The following is a 16,964-nucleotide window of genomic DNA, read 5'->3' as shown; positions in this document are numbered from 1 at the left end:
GGGCCCGCGCGCAACCACGAGGAAGATAAAGAGAGAAAAGTAGGAAGGGAGGTAAAAAGACAGATAGAGAAAGAGTGAGCCGAAAAGTACGACGCAGGGATGGCATTTCGCATTGTAAAGTTTTCCGGGCGACCGCAGGAAAAGGGGAGGACAACAGGAATAAGGACGGCAGAGAGAATGACGCGGATACACGAAAGACGAAAGACGAAAGGAACGAGAGAGGAAAGTGGTCTCGGTTGACGGGCGGTTGCGCTTCGGCCCTGTTCTCGTTCGTTTCCTCTCAATTCGTCGGCCAGCGGCAGCAGAGAGAGATCTACACACGGAGGACGGGGGGAGGGGCGGGAGAATGGAGTCGCAGGATGACGCGAATCGAGAGAGTCGGCGGTGGGAGAGGGAAAGAGATCCGCGTGACGAGAAGGGGAGTACAGGAGAGAGCTGCGAAGCATTACGCAGGATGGCACGACTACGGGGATGCTGCGCGAGAGGAATAAAGAGCAAAAGAGAAAAGGGGGGAATGGAGAAAGAGAGAAAGAGAGAACGGAGGCAGCCACGCCGCGCCGGTAGGATGACGGGACTGTTACGAAGAGGTGAGGAGTCAGGAGGATACGACCGAAGGAGGGTGCAAATAATAACAATAATCATATTTCCCGGCAACATGGCCGCTGAAAGAGGGTGGCCGCCTGGTATACGCGCAGGAGGGAAACGAGAGGGAGAGCGAGAGCGAGAGAGAGAGAGAGAGAGTAGGAGAGAGGAAGGCAGCCAGGCGCAGGCAGGGAGGGTTATCATAATATTACAAACCACCGCCGCAGGGACGTATCTATACAACCCCTCACCCTCGTTCGCATTCGAGCCCTCCTCGCGCTCATTTCTACCACCGCTCGTTCTCCCATCATTCCATCCTCCTTCCCCCGCCCCCTGCCCGCTACTTGCATCCTTCTCGCGGAGATTCGCGTACACGGTACCTAAGTTCCCCGCGCGCAATTCGCACGAACGGTCGCATCCGGCAATTGTCGCGTTATATACCCCCAACCCTTCGCTCTCCATCGCCTCTCCTCCTCGCCGCCTTCTCCTCGTCCTCCTATGATCCGCGATCCTGCGCGACCGCCAGTGGCTCTTCCTCGTCCTTCTCCCTCGCGCTCTGTCTCGGTCTCCGCTGTGTTCTCCGTGTACACGATCCCGTAGAAAATGTACGCCCGCGTCCGCGACACGATCTGGCTTTAGTTTCCACGCCCAATGGCAGTCGCCGTTCGACGCGGATTCTCGCTTGACGAGGTTCATTCGCAGCCCCATTACACACCTTTCCCCGCGCTACCGTCTCTTCCTCGTCCTCGTCCTCGTCCTCGATACTGGCGAACGGGCCGTACGCTTGAGAAAAATAATTACCTATAAATTCTATGCTGGCGAGGTTGATGCTTTCGAACGTCCGCGCGTTTCGCTCCAATCGACTCTCTCCTCCTCCTCCTCCTTCTCTCTCTCTCTCTCTCTCTCTTTCTCTCTCTCTCCTGTTTGTTCTTTTTTTCTACTTATTTTTTTTCGTATTTGCTCCCGGCGAACAGCGCATTGTTCACCATTGGCGTAATATCCGGACGCGAAACGGCGGACTTCCCTATCGACGATTGTCTTCAGGCACAGCAGTGTTAACGGCCGATTCTCTTTTGTTTTCTCTTTTCCTTTTTTTTTGTACGGTAGCCGCGAATATGTCGAAGCACCTCGAATACTCGTCGCCGCTGCCGCGCTTTGCCGTTGCCGGGCGTATTTGTCCGGCGCTCGCTTTTAATTGTACAGCGCGCGCTCGAAACGCACGGGAAAAAATCCCGCTGGAAATGCTGCGCACTGGCAAACGAGCGAGAATATCAAAACTACGGATAACTCGATGGAATTTTAATGCCGCTCCGCTCACGCTTATACGGTAAAAAAACCGTGTATTTATAATCCCGATTTTATTAAGACATTATGGAATCATATTTCTGTATTTGATCATTTTTTAGGTGAATTATATTATTTGAGTTCTCTCGTTAATAGGAAATTACTATTTGCGGCGCTCCAATGGGATTGCCAACGAGGTGTAGATCGTTAGTCGACGCGATTGTGAGAACACCCGTGTCACAAATTTCACTACCTATTCCAACGTTTGTACGTTCTTAAACGCTACGTACACTAATGCCGTTTAATTTATGCCTCATTAATTAAGTAGCTTGGTGAAATCTGAAGCTAATCTGAGGATTTATATTCCTAATTCTTAGATTTTTCTCTAATTGTAAGTCCACGTTCCTAATCATAATATATGCATTGTGCTCTATGATTAAATCGGTTAAAATAATTTTAAACATTATTATTATTATAATCAAAATGTTTATACTTTCAATTGTATTGGAAAATTCAAATAATTTCTGTCAGTGACAAAGACACATGTCCGAAATTTTCTTTATTTCTGCATTTTTCATCGAAGACGATCACATTTAGCACCAATAATTTCAATTTAGAAACGTTGATACAAATTGTGTTACAATGTTATGTGATTAAGAGACTATTAATGTCATATCAACGGGATATCCTCCCTTTTCATATCTTTGCTACTTTTTCCGTTCGGAATAGGAAACCGATGCGGATTTTAAATAAATAGCGATGGGGACAAAGAAATACGAAACTGTCGAAACGCACCGGAGACAGCATGTCTGCGGAAGAGAGCCGCTCGACTTAATTTCATCCAGATGTTCGTGGGCATCTTCGAACGGTTCGTTGACTTTCCTGCGGCAGCGTCCCGGCATCACCCCTTTTAATGGCTTCCCGAGATGTCCTTGCCGACAAACTTGGCGCTATATCGGGTACACGCGCGAACACAATTCCGGCATGTAAATAGGGTACTTGGCGGGATTATTTTGTGCATCGCGCGAGAGCAGGCAAACACGGAAAACTAGCTGCCATGCAAGTAATTTTGCTCATTCGCGGGGGTTACATCGGGTCGATCCGCGCGCGTACTCATTCAGGGATAATTATGTCATTTACCGGGCACACAGCGTGCCGCTACTGCCGCTTCGCGCGACTCCGACCAGTTGCGGAAGTTACGAGCCTCGCGTGTAGTAATATCATTGCAATTATGAAACTCGGCGTTTCAAATTTGCGGTAGTAATGCTCTATTTATGATGTAACACGCGCGTTATGTGACGCGCAGGGATCGACAAATTAACGGAAACGCCATGGATGCTGGAAAATTCAAGCGGAAATCAAGTCAAACGTTACATCGTGCCATTTACCGTACCTAGATTCTAACTATTTGTTAAACTGCTTACGACATTTTGATTAAACAATTACATTTTTTAACATAATTGTTGTCGCGAACAAAAGCTTTAATTATAAAATTGCTGATTGGACGTAAAATTGCTGTAGACGTCATAGTTTCAATAATTATTAATCGTTAAAAATTGTAATTTGTAGCCGTTTATGAGAAAAATTATGGTGTATAAAAAACTATTAAGTATACGATGTCTGTAAAGCTTTTAAACGAATAAGTGATATTTAATACATTAACTTCTTTTCTAAAATTGTCACTTTGGGCACAATTGTCAATTTGAACGTTTACAGCTCTTTTCAAGATTAAATCTCAAGTTTAATGTACATAGCACAGCGTAATTCCCTTCTGATATCAGAACACTGTTCTCGTGTACTCATTACAGCGCATTCAATCTGAAGCCACTTAACTTTCGCATCGCTAAGGAGATTAACGGCATTACGTTAAGGCGTCCCTCCCCCTTTTTTCTCTTTCTCTCCCCTCTTTCTATTCATCTATCTCTGTCTCTCCCTCGTAGAAGCGGGGATTAGTAGGTGCATACGGAAAATTGCTAAAAGCTACTCGGCAATATCCTGGCACCGAGGACGACAAAGAAGAGAGGAAAAGAGAGCGAGTCGTATATAGATCCTGAAGTGGCACCGCGAGCACGTCGGTCTGATGGGTAGCCGGGGGTAGAGGTCGAGACCGAGGATCGGCCCCCGGGTAAGAGCGGCGGAGTCGTGGGTGGCGGCGACGCGAGCGGGGGGGAAAGGAAGCACTTAAAGAATTATCCGAACTCGCAGGAGGGATGGGATTCCTCGCCAGCACGTGCAATCGTTCCCAGGCCAACACCTAATACCTACTAATACCGTGCCGTGTATCTATCTACCCTTTTACCGCTCTGACGCGAGTCCTACGAGGCCAGGACTACGGAAAGAGTAAGTAGGGTCGTGTTTATAAGTGGATACCTACGTAGTGGCTGGCTGCGGACGCGACCCCGACGACCGAAAGGTTGATCGGATCCTCGAATCTGGACCGCCAGAAAAAAAAGAAGGAAGGTGCACTTACAACTCGCCGACTCGGCCTAGGATATATCCGTCTAATTGTCTTCTCATTCGTCACTGTGTCTCAAAGAAAATCGATAATCATCAAAAGCTATTTTTGGAATATTTAAATTTTAAACGAAACATTTTATGTGAAACGTTCTATATTTAAAAAAAATTGAAACAGAAAGTATTCTCAAGGATCTTCATGACACCACACGGTCTTTAACTCGATCTTACCTACCGTTGTTCTATGCAATAGATAGTGGCCGTGAATTGATAAACCAGAGCAATATATTATGGTCTAATAATGCGAATAAACGTTCAGCTCTACCAATAGATTCTAGAATTTCAATCCGCGCGTGAATGAGAATTTCTCAAAAAGATAAAGCGAAATAAGCATAATCACTCATCCATAAAGAGATCTATTTGATTCTGGTAATTCATAGCAGAAGAAATTCGCGCAATATTTAATTGATATTCATATTTAAAGAATATATAAAATAAAATCTACGATATGTGATCTACGATAACGCATTATAAAAAAATACTACAGTGATATAGTAAGCTTACATAGAGATGTATCATAATATGAGATAATGATTCAGAAATATCATACGTGAATTGTTTTTAGAAACTGCTTTATTTAGCTACACTTGCATAGAAGGTTTATCTAATTTATTGCTATGCTGATATATAAGTTTTTAGCAAAAAATATATATAGTAGATAGATCGTGGTTAGGACGAAAAGTTTCTACGAATTCAGGATTACTCATCTCCCTCGCATTCAATTCGGGGTTCTCGTCTCCCAGAGCAGACTGCGAGCCTGCTTTTTCGACGAAATTCCCGATTACTCCGACTAATTATCTATTCTTCGAAATAAGATCTAAAATAGGATCTACTTCTACTCGTCTGTATTAAAAGAAATTTGTGTTAAATAAAAAAGTTTCAAGCATAACTTTTGACAAGAACGGGAGTCCAAAATATACATCTTCGATTGTGATGTGATAGTTAAGCTACTATAAAAGTAGAACGTTAACACGTATATTAGTTTTACTGTATAATTACTCTGATCGGATCAAGATTCAATTTTTTTCTTTATATTATTAAATCGATGCTATATATACATTTATAAAATATGAGATTTGCGTGAAGTTATCCTTCAGCAAACTTTTATCTTCATTAAAAATAGAAGGTTTTCATTAAAACGACTCACGTCTTCCAACCAAGCTCACTTACCAAAAAATATGTATCTTTTGACAAGGGTCAAAACGTTGAACGCATCATCGAGAAACATCTACGGATCACTTCACTCTATGATCGAAAAAGGAACTCTCTTCCCTCCAGAGGAGACTGCGAGTCTGGCCCGATCGTTCTTCTCGCCGAACGCCTAATTGCCTTTTTCGGGGTACTCCATACGATGGCCCTCTGCGTCCCGCCTAGATTTCATGGAGGTTTTTCAGAATATTAATCGTTGGACGCACGAGACCGAGAGGGACAGAGGGGGAGGTCTTACGAGTGCCACACGTGTTGCCCCAACGCATTCCCCGACAAATTGACTTCAGACCTCGACGCGCTCCGCGGTCGTGCATTCGACGTTCCTCCTCCCACTCTTGTCCTCTGAAAACGATCCTCTCCTCTCTTGTTCTCCCTCTTCTCTCTCTCTCTCTCCCCCTCCTCTCTCTCTCACTCACTCATCCTCCCTCTACCACAGACTCGACAAACCGCCAGGCGATGCTCAACGTACGACGACTCCTTTATTATTAGCCGCGGCGAAGCTAGTTAACCGAGTTAGTTAAGTGAGAATTATTATTTAGCTGCCACCCTCGGCCCCTGACGTCCCCAACCGACAACGTCGTGTGTCTTCGTGTCTCGCTTTCTCTCTCTTTCTCTTACCGTTTCTGATTCGCTTGTCCTCGTCTCTCTTGTTCCCCCAAGCTGAATGGAAAACGACCGAATCTCGGAGCTCTCGTCGACTCCAACATGTCTCACGTCGTCCAACGACGCGCCACTCGCTCGCGTCGTTCCCGTCGTCGTCATCGCCGTCGTCCTCGCCTCATCCTCTTGCGCGCTGTCTTATTTGTCCAGGAGGACTGAGGTGTCGAGCACTTTACGATTTCCGACTACTTTTCCATGCCGTTTCGTTTCTTTCGTGCGCCGCGAAGCGTTCAAGCTACAACTTACCTCTCCACTAGCGCGAAAAGCAAAACAAACGAGAAGTAGTTATCCGATGATTTCGTTGATGACATTTCGTATGGGTATTGGCTCTCATGTTTATTCTTGCATAAAATGTTTTATACAAACAAATTTGCGAGGAACTTCTTAAGTGTATCATCTGCTAAATCCAGGGATAGCTTGTAGCAAAAATTTATGCATTAACAAATATTTCAGTGAAGTGATCTTTCGTAAATTATCCCTTTATATTTTTATAACATTGAACATTTCAGTAACTTCAGATTTAGCTTAAGATTCTTTGAAAAAGCTCATGTAAGAGCATTGAAAACGCTTCTGATTTAACAGTGTTATTTGAAGCTATCACAGTAAATAACCGAGAAGAAATTTTCAGAAAAAGAAACAAGATAGCGTATTTCCGCGAAAGTGTGTCTGTCTAAAATTCAAGTCCGGTAAATATCACGTACACATTCGGTGAATCGAATTCGCCATCCCCCGCTATCCAATACGAAGATCCGCCGAATCCTGAGCGGTCACGGTTCATCGAGGATCGTCCGCCGCTTTAGGAATCTACTCCAGATATCTGAGTCGACTCCAAGGAGAGAGAATCCAGTAGAACTGTATGCTTTTTGGAGTTACGGATAAGGGAAACGAAGGGACACGATGGCGAAGAGAAGGAAGAGGGAATCGAGGCGGAAGCAGCCGATGCTCTTATCTGTCTACGGTACGTCGTAACGATTACTCGAGGTTGGTCTTGGTGTATATATAGATATCGCAGAACGACGGAGGGTTCGCCATCCTCGCGTCTCGAATCCTGGGGTCAGGACACGTTGCTAGGTCGGTGGAATTTTGTTTCCGCTAGAGTTGCTCCCCGACGAGCCGCCGAATGGAACCATTTCTTAATTAGCTCTTAGGCGAAAGGTAATTCGTGCTTGGGTATAAGCCCAAGTGCAAACTTCTCGCTACGCTATTTTAAACGTTTACGCAAACTTTGAATCCTAGCCGCATCTCAATGAGATCGCCACGGGTGCAAACTCCGTTTTCTATCTCTTTCTATTTCTTTCTCTTTCTTTTTACTTCTGTTTGAAAGCGCATCTCAAAATAATTTGAAAAAAAATCTGAATAATTTGAAACTATTAATGACAAACAGCTATTGCAGAATTGTGATTATACCGACATTAACAAGAACATGCAACTTAAGTAATTAACTGAACCAAATTCAAAAGGCAAGATTAAAATAAAATAATGACAATCTTGAATTTTTGATATACAGTTAAATTGTTATTCTGCATTACATCGCATTTATAAAATATTGCAAAAAATTATGTAATTTTTTTAAACCAATTATACTAGCGCAAGCACTGACAAGAATGAAAAATAACGATAACGCAAATCACTATCGAAATATTAAAATACTTTATGAATCCTAGCGATTCATAAGCAAGCGATTTCAGATTACAGTGCTGTGTCGAATTAAGCTTTACGGCTAGGAGAGGATAACCTCTCGCATTTGCCCTACTCGCAGCCGATTAATTAAACGCGACACGGTTCATGGCAGAGCCAATTTACGCAATTGCCACTTTTTGAAACGCGGCGTGGTTCATCGCCGAGCGACGTGTGTCTGTAATTTGATCCGTCGACAATACGGGCGAGCTATTTCACCCTATCAACCCGGCCGAACTATCGCAAAATACTCGATTGCAATTTAAATGACGCGTATGCTTATAATTAACTGATCCGCGCCGGTATACGGTTGGGTGGACGGGCGAACGCCGGAGCGTGATACGTCCCCGGAATATGAATTAGCAAGCGGACGATAGCTAATTCACGCTTTCCAGTTCGAGTACAGGCATGTCGGCTTCTTCGACGTTGAGAAACATCAGGGGGAGGGAGGGGGGGTGAGAAGCACGATGACGATTCGTGCTCGTGGTCGGGCGCCGAGCAAGGAACCGACGCGCAGAGAAATGTGGCAGAGGCGACGGAGGCGGTGGCGGTAGCAGCAAGAGGTGGGAATAGGGATTCCATTATTTAACCGAGGTAGTTTAGGCGAGTATTAGGGGGTTGAGTTTATGACACCCCTCGGCTGTCCGGATTGCCTATTAATACGATATGAGCCCCGCGCTCTACGGGCGCGCATCCGCGCGCGCGCGCCATCGCATTCGCATTTCCTGGCCAAGCTTGTGTCGCTCGATTTTTTGCTGTTACGTTTTTTAGGGTTGTTTCTTTTTTTTTTAGAATGCGCAATGTCTGTGAATCGCAAGTGTTCGTAGTTTCACGCGCGTCAAACCGACGATGTTCGGCTATGAAATCTTTGGTGATACTATGATTTCGGTTGAATTTCGCACCTTTCCTTTACCTCTTCGTTACTCCACATGCCGCAGAACAAAGCCGGCTCTCGATTAACTTGGCCTTTTGTAGCGAGTTTTAAACTTGTATCGAATCGCTGGGTTTCGCGCACTATTATCTGACGTAATCTTACGGCTTGGCGCGAGAGATTATAGTGATTTTATAGTACTCCATTAAATTACCGTGTCTTTTTACATAGAACCAAACATTTGACATACCTACTCTTTTTTAGCACTGTAATTGGTATTTTTAAATGGCAAACATCTCATTTAAGTAGTAGAGGTCGAGAATAATGATCCGGTAAAGAATTGATGCATATTTTGACAAATAAAAGAAACTTAAATTATAATCTTAATTTGACTTTAAAAACTAACAATAAAGTAATACGCACTAATAAAATAGTAAAGACTTTTGAAGATAAATTTCATCCGTGAACTACGAAATTATGAGCTTATGAAATAAAGGGGTACATCGCCAAGATAAATACATGGTAGGATACATTGCCAAGTTTAAAGAGTTAACTATAGCATTCCGTTAATAAGAGGCTATATCGACGCCTGGCTTTATACGCTTTGGCTTTATACACCGGATCCCTCGTGTTATTTCAAGCAGAACGGTGGTCGGGACTGACTGCGACCACTTGCTTGATATGGGCTCCAGCCTGAGCGCGTACAACTTCCCTTCGGCGGGTCGCTCGTCGATGGTTTTCTAATTTGGCGAGCAAACACTCGCTTTACGGCGAGCAAGCATCGATGGCGAATAGTTTGGCTGAGCGCAATCCGCAGCGGGTCCCGCGACGGGGGTCCGAGCGAGAGCGTTTTAAGTAAGTAGCGGCAAACGATCATCCTCTTATTCCGTCCTTCCCTTCGTCCCCTTTCTCGCTGATTTACACGCGTTACGTCGACGCGACGAGACACGTACCCCGGGGCACGTGCGTATATGATGCGCGTAAACGATCGCCGCACGGTCCCCCATGCCCCGTGCGTCGCGCCGGGTCCGGGTATAGCTCTTGCTCCTCTCTCTCTGCCCTTTCGGGAGTTGCGCGCCCTACGCCGCCCGGGTTGCAACGGCAACCACGAATGACGGTAGCCTCCGATGGCGCGGCGCGGCGCGGCTTTCGTCGACGTGTCTCGTGTCGGTGTGCAATGCGCGTGTATCGGGCCCCCGCTGCACGCCGGCTAACAGAAGGCAGATCTCTCCCGGGAGACTCGACGCTTGTTTGCGCTGCTTATCATCAGTTCCCATTAATATTAAACCGCATTCAACGAACGAAGCCCGCGCCCGGCCACCCCACGGCGGCCGCCCCGATGTGTACATAGGTATAGAGGCGCGCCGTATACCGGGTGTCCTGCGTTAGCCACAGATTTCCTTGCGTCTATAAGTTTTCTACATTAATATGAAATCGAGCTTTTCCTAGCGAAAAGACTTTATTTGGCGCCAACGTTTTCAATGGTCTTGTAACGTTCAGTTTTGAATACCGACTTTGTAATCTACCTCCAAGTCAAAATCCTGTTAAAATTTGTTTAAAATTTTAGGTAATTTAGGTGAAAGATGAGATTCCATTTTGTCTTATTCTTGAATAATGATTAATAAAACATTAATGGCATTTTTGTTAACTTATTTTAAATTGGATCCAAGGAAAGGTAGATCAAGTAAAATGCAAATAGTCCAGGGTACCCCGTATATGTACGATATGCGCTTCTATCGAACGCACATACATGCGTACTCGCGCACATACACACTTTTCGTTCACGTGTACACACGCAGTGGTTACTCGAGCGTGAGACCGCTATGTGTGTCGATATACAAGAGCTCGTGCGTATACGTGTACGCGCAAATCGGCATTTTACGCAGGCACGGTCGATTGTGTTGCGCGGGATGCGTACCGAGATGTGTGAATACTCACGTGTGCACGTGTATGTCGAGCCATAGTGTGTGCGTGCCACCCGTCGACGGGTTCACCGTCGGCACTGAGTTGAGGAGGGGGAGGGGAGGTTTTGCTCAATTTTCACCCTTTGTTTAATCGCCGGCTACGGAGTCGACTACATTAATTTAATACCCACGCGTGCGCGCCGGCGCGCACTCGATTCTAAAAGGGAAAGATTTCGGGGAGGGCGGACACAATCCCCCCTCCCCGCGTCTTACAATCAACGAGTGACGCGAATGGAGCGAGCGAGAAGGTATAAAATGACGGTCTTTAATAAGAAAGCTTTTTCGTAACACCTGTGCAAATTGGGATTCTCAGTCAATTAGTCGAGTGTGAGCAAGCATCGATTGAGATTACGTGATAAACGAATAATTTCAACCTCTAGCCAACCAATGACTGCATCTTCAATAAAATTTGCATATTTCTGTGTAAATATTTCAGTATGCGATCAGCCAAAAAAGCGAATTTTTTTACGAAATTCTTTTCTCAGGCATAAAGTCATACATAATGCGATGAACGTGAGAGGATGTTTACATATTCAAGCAACGAAAATTTAAGAAAATATCTGTAGCTTAATATATGCATTTTCGAAGTGCATTTGATGATATATTACATTATATATGTTTTAAAAATAAATATATTACACTCTCTTAAATATATTAAGATATAAACTCTTAAAGAGAGGAAAAAAAGGAGAGCATATTTATATAGTCGAAAATGAAAAGTTGTAAATTTACAATTCTAAAAGTAATGGAAAGTAATTCTTGCAATTTCTTGAGGGTATGAGCCGCTCAATCGTAAACTAGCGTTAAAAGTTCAAGCTCTACTTACTCCAAAATTCCTGTGATTTCGTCTAGATTTCGGTCGTTAAAAGCGCAATGTAGTCGTGAATTCTACTTTCCCGTTACGGAGAAAGATCGAATCGATTGCGTTTAAAATAAGACTAGTCGTTTGCCCGGAGGTCTTCACCGGGTGCGCATAATAGAAGCCTGGGAGGGTGAAACGTCTCGCTCGTCAGCAACACAGTGGGCGGGCAGGTCTGCGATCGCTTAGAGGCCAAAGGACGATTCAATTAGTATCAACCAGAGCAATCCTGTACTTCAACCGGTCCCATTGACCGTCCTCTCGACCCATACCGTGTAACTGTACGCGATCGATCTGCTGAAATCTCTTCCTACGATTAAAAGCGCATCCCTAAGTTTGTTTCTACCCGAGAGGTGAGGCGTATCGCCGAAAACGCGCTACTCTATTGCGTTTAATAAATTTTACTGAACGATATTTTTATAAAAGAGAAATTTATCGCACCGCTAATAATTACTATGGTGGTAATAACGGCGAATTGACCATCCATCGGCCATAATAGTAGATAAAAAACACGATGTAAACAGAGACCGTTCTTTTGTGTGGCAATAATGCTCGTCGATCTAAATTTTTCAACGATATTTATGTTTTCATTCTCGCGAACAATTTGTGCTCTTTCGTTCATTGCTCATTATTTGAATATTTCATACACGTTTTATATTTTATACCGGCGAACGTTTTGAAACGCACAGTCATACTGATTAGAAAATAAATACGAGGAATGTTTTACACATTATCCGCGCCATTGTACCTTTATTCGTATGTTTTTAACTCACTCGAGTACGATGTTTTATAATTATTATTACATCAAATTCTAATTTGAGATTGATCGTTTTCTAAATAGATAGACTGTTTTTTTCGCTAACTGTTAGTTACCTATATTTTCAATTTAAATATCTTTATACAATAGTTTTGGAAACTTTATTTATACAGATAATATTTGAAATATGACAAGGGTGTATTTATCGTAAATAATTACTTGCATCCAAGAATTATTTCGTGCTACAAGTTGTGTATCACTTTTCATTTTATATTACTTATCTCACATACACGAAATGAAGAACTATATAAGTAGAGAAAGAATTTCTATTGACTAGAATTTTGATTGATTAAAATATTCGTCGGAATACTTGGTCAGAAATATGTCGGCACGAACTGAATTCTCAAGAGACATTCCTAAGTGATCCGCCAAAACGATAATATATCCATATAAGATTCTCATAAAAGAGAGGATTCGGGAGAATGAGTGGGACAGGCAATATCTGCTCGATCGGTTTCAGGGATGATCGTTCGCCTCCTTACTGGCCACATCTCAACGCGCACGGACGGGGTGACATCTCATTAAGGAGACAAATTGCTTCACCTCTCGACTCTATGCGCTCTCCCCCTGCTGCCCTTTCCCCCATCTTGTCGCGCGTGTTCCCTATCACGGGAGCGCGTGTGAGCAGTCTCTATAGAGATAGACGTCAACCGCCTCCGAGTAGCCTCCCTTCGCCCGTCCGGCCCCCACATAGCTCCACGTGTACGTGGCGCGCGCGTTCAGCATGTGCGTACATGTAAACGCAAAGACACAATTTGAGCACGGCCGCAATCACATGATCGCCGTTGTCATAGTCGTTGATGACGACGACGACGGAGTCCTTTATAAGTACTGCATCCAGACCACGTTGCCACTATAACCGCCTAATATCGAGCAGCGGTTGAGATGCGCAACGAAAGCCGAGAAGAGAGAGAGACGGAAACGCGATGATCGAACGGAGGGAGGACAGAGCGAACGAGAATCGCAAGAGAGTGGATGAGAGAGCGAGAGGGGTGGAGAAGAGAGGGTTGACAGGCGGACCGAGGGAGAAACGCCTGCGGCTGGTAGTCGCCGCCGGCGTGGAAATGTATTAGGGCTCGCATAGCTAAACTAATTGGTTAAATCTGTTGGGCCGCATAACTGGGAGGCTAATTGGGTGATTTCCTGACAAATTATATCCACCCCGACGACTACGCCTACTCGGTAGCGGGACCGTTTGTCACTTGACACTTTGAAGAGGCAAACGTCCAAGAAGCGCGAGAAAAAGGGGAGGAGAAGGGTGGCTGGGAGGATGAGGGGAGGGAGAGAGCAGAAGAGAACAGACCCGAGAGAGTGAAATAGAGAAAAAGCTGATTTCGGCTGTGTGCCAGAAACGTCCGAGTTTATTCGCGCGGCGGAACCGACGCGGACTTATAGACTCGTTCGTTTACATTGCGCCGCGTCTTCTCCTCGTCAAGACGCATCGTGTCGCAACGAGCGGTCGTATGAGACGTGTTGCAGCCGAAAAAATCTAACCAAGAATACAGAACATGTACTACGTACGTGAAAACTAATTAAACTTAAGTTTCTGGCTCTCTCTCTCTCTCTCTTTAGGGGTATTTCAGTTTTATAATTATACATTCCTTTTGTAAAATAGAAGAAAAGACAAATTTTTTTCTTTTATCCTTAACTGACATCTGCAAATTATTTGTTTTACTTTTTATAAAACTTTATCAAATCTTATCGTATATGAAGAGAGAGAGAGAGAGAGAGAGAGAGAGAGAGAGAGAGATTAACAGCTCTCTCTTTGTCTTTATGCCCCTTCGGCGATCTTCAAACATTATCTTCTTCTACTCCGAAAGTTCAGTATCCGTCCCTGGATACAGCGAGCCATCTGTACGGTCTCTCCGCCCTTCTATCCTTCTTCGCCGCGGCGTCGCGGAAATTATTTTTGCTAACGAGCCGCGATCGGACACGGCCGTAAGTTTTGCGCGAAATTGCGACCGACCGCGCCGTTAATATGCGCGCGGCCGTTTAGAATTCAGCCACCGAGCGTCGCAACGCTGAAACGACAAACGGAATCGTGTGCGGATCGAAACTTATGAGGTTGCCTTTGCGTGAACAAGCGCGGCTCAGCAACGACAAGCTAGCTCTTTTCGACGCGACGGGACGAGACTTTTCCGACGTTGCCGCAAACGAGCTACTGGAGCGTGAATGGGATAACGAAATCTTATTTTTCGGTCGATTTCAAGTGGGTCGTACTCTAACAGGATTTTAATCACCGAGCGAGTTAAGGCTGGAGATCGAAAAATCGTGACCTATGGTAAACGCAATTAATCTTTTTATGTGGCAGATGTATGAAAAAGTAGAGTCTAAATTTATCTCAAGAGGGAACTGTAATAAAAAAAAATTTTTTTTCTTCTGCCTTTGTAAATTTAATATATAAAAAATCCTGGATTTTTTAATTGTTTCTTTTAGAATACGATTTATGTTGACTCATATGTGAATATATGAGAAATAAGATATATAGATTAAATTAATTTAGAACTAAACTGCTAAAATTTATAATGTAAAATTAAATATATACTATTACTTGTATTTTTGTTTGACAATCTAATCTAGAATGTCAGTCTCCTAAGAATATTCCACAAGGCCCGTACATATGTTAGATGTCTGAAAAGGGTTAATGCACCCCGGGATTCGCGCCAAAGTCTTAAAGCACTGTTAATTAGTTAGTGTAAACACTTGACAAATGTGAAGTATGAATTAGCATCATATATATATATATATATATTACACACGTATTAATACATATACATATATGTTCCTATCGAGCGGAACTCCTTTTCAACAAATTTCGCAATAGCTTGAACTATTAGTCGTCTATTCGCTATCACGACAAGACTCCGCCCGACGTGTATTTCACAGTCGAGCTCAGCCACTTTGCGGCGTTTCCGTCAGAAAGACGTCTGGCACGACGTAACGTTTGGCAAAGTCATATACATTTCACGTACAAGTTCTTCGCGCGAGCTGCATGCGATGTCGTTAAGTATGCGGACAGCCGTGAATTTCAGTACGATGCACCGCACCACTCGTATCTGCTATTAGATGTGTCACTAATCGCAAATTAAACGGGACAAATTTGCTCGATGGATACCATGAGATATTACTAATATTACGCGAAACAATTTTTATCTCATACATCTATAATGTTTATATTATATTCTCTAATGAAAAGAAATTAAATTATTACAATGAAAGATATAAAGAAAGTATGATAGAATTAGCAGATATGCTAAAATGTTCAGAATTAACGAGAATTAATTTCTTTAGGTACATTTATTTAACAGAAAACTCAATGATTTATTTTGCAATGATAGTCTAATAGTATATTCTATAAACTCCTCTCATTGAAACTTGTATCGGATCAGTTCGTAGCATAAAGATTACGATGATTTAAAAACTAATCTTGGAAAATCATATGCTGACAATTTAAATTAAAACGTTTATGAAAAACCAGATGATCCAGTCCATTTATCGTGAACATCGCGTTCTAGATTTCACGGTTACCATTAAACGTGCCATTAGTCGCAAATTAAAGCCGCTCCTATGGCGGCGCACGTCGCTCGATATTATTAAGCGTTACGTACGGGATATTCGCATATAGTAAAGACGCGTGTACGAACTCGACGATGTAAATGGATCCATACGCGGAATACATATATATGTCGCTCAAGTGGATCAGATCGCAGTTAGGGAACGCAAAGGAGGGAATCTTTTAATTTGACGCACCATAAAGCACGCCTAGCCGGTTTCCCGGGGATCCCCGGTTTCGGCGACGGTGTGACAGTTGGTACCTACATTGTATATGATATCGCGCGGAGCCCCCATGGGAGGTCACGGCTGACACCATGGCGTGTCGTATCGCTGCAATAATAACGCGTAAGCGATACCCGGACTGCGACCCCCGTGTCTAATGCGACATAATATATATACATGTATGTATATATGCGCGCCCCTTTACTCTTTTCGCGTGTCTGTACATAATGCATGTATACATATACGATTCAACGATATGTATTTGTCGTATATAACGAATTAGTTCAAGAAATACGTATACGAAAGGATGCCTAGGGTACTTCGTATGTACGTAATCGTGTATTGGAGTTCGATATAACCGTATATAATCACCTCCTTTGGGCCCGATTCGCACTTTCGTACGCACGACCCATCCCCGACATGTCTTCACAGTCGTTTGGAAATCGTCCCCCTCAATGTCGGATTATCCGGAAAGTAGCCCCACTATTATCCTCATTATATCGCAATATTATCGCGAAATATCTTTCGATTTTTATCGACGTCAGTCTATCTATATCTATCGTAACAGAACGTCAGAATTTTGCTAATTGAATTTATGTCGGCTACATTCGTATTTCTTTTTGTCCTTTTTTTTATACGAACCATATAATAATTGCGATAGTTTGGCAACAGCATTAAACAAATATCTTTTGTGGGCTATGAATCGAACATATCGAGCCGAATACATAATGCGACTATTTTTTTCGAGCG

The 16,964-nt window shown here is 43.6% G+C and overlaps 1 long non-coding RNA gene across 1 annotated transcript in view; it reads right to left on the bottom strand.

Annotated features, from left to right (window-relative positions):
- Positions 1 to 2,356: 2,356 nt before the first annotated feature.
- Positions 2,357 to 16,964, bottom strand: part of LOC139813248 (uncharacterized) — a 24,818-nt gene continuing 10,210 nt past the window's right edge. Inside the window, exon 3 of the long non-coding RNA XR_011732092.1 lies at positions 2,357 to 2,816. This is a non-coding gene — a long non-coding RNA (uncharacterized lncRNA). The remainder of the gene's footprint in view (positions 2,817 to 16,964) is intronic.

This window comes from Temnothorax longispinosus, chromosome 5, assembly GCF_030848805.1.
Source record: "Temnothorax longispinosus isolate EJ_2023e chromosome 5, Tlon_JGU_v1, whole genome shotgun sequence".
Lineage (NCBI taxonomy): Eukaryota > Metazoa > Arthropoda > Insecta > Hymenoptera > Formicidae > Temnothorax > Temnothorax longispinosus.
This window is presented reverse-complemented; position numbering and strand designations above follow the sequence as displayed.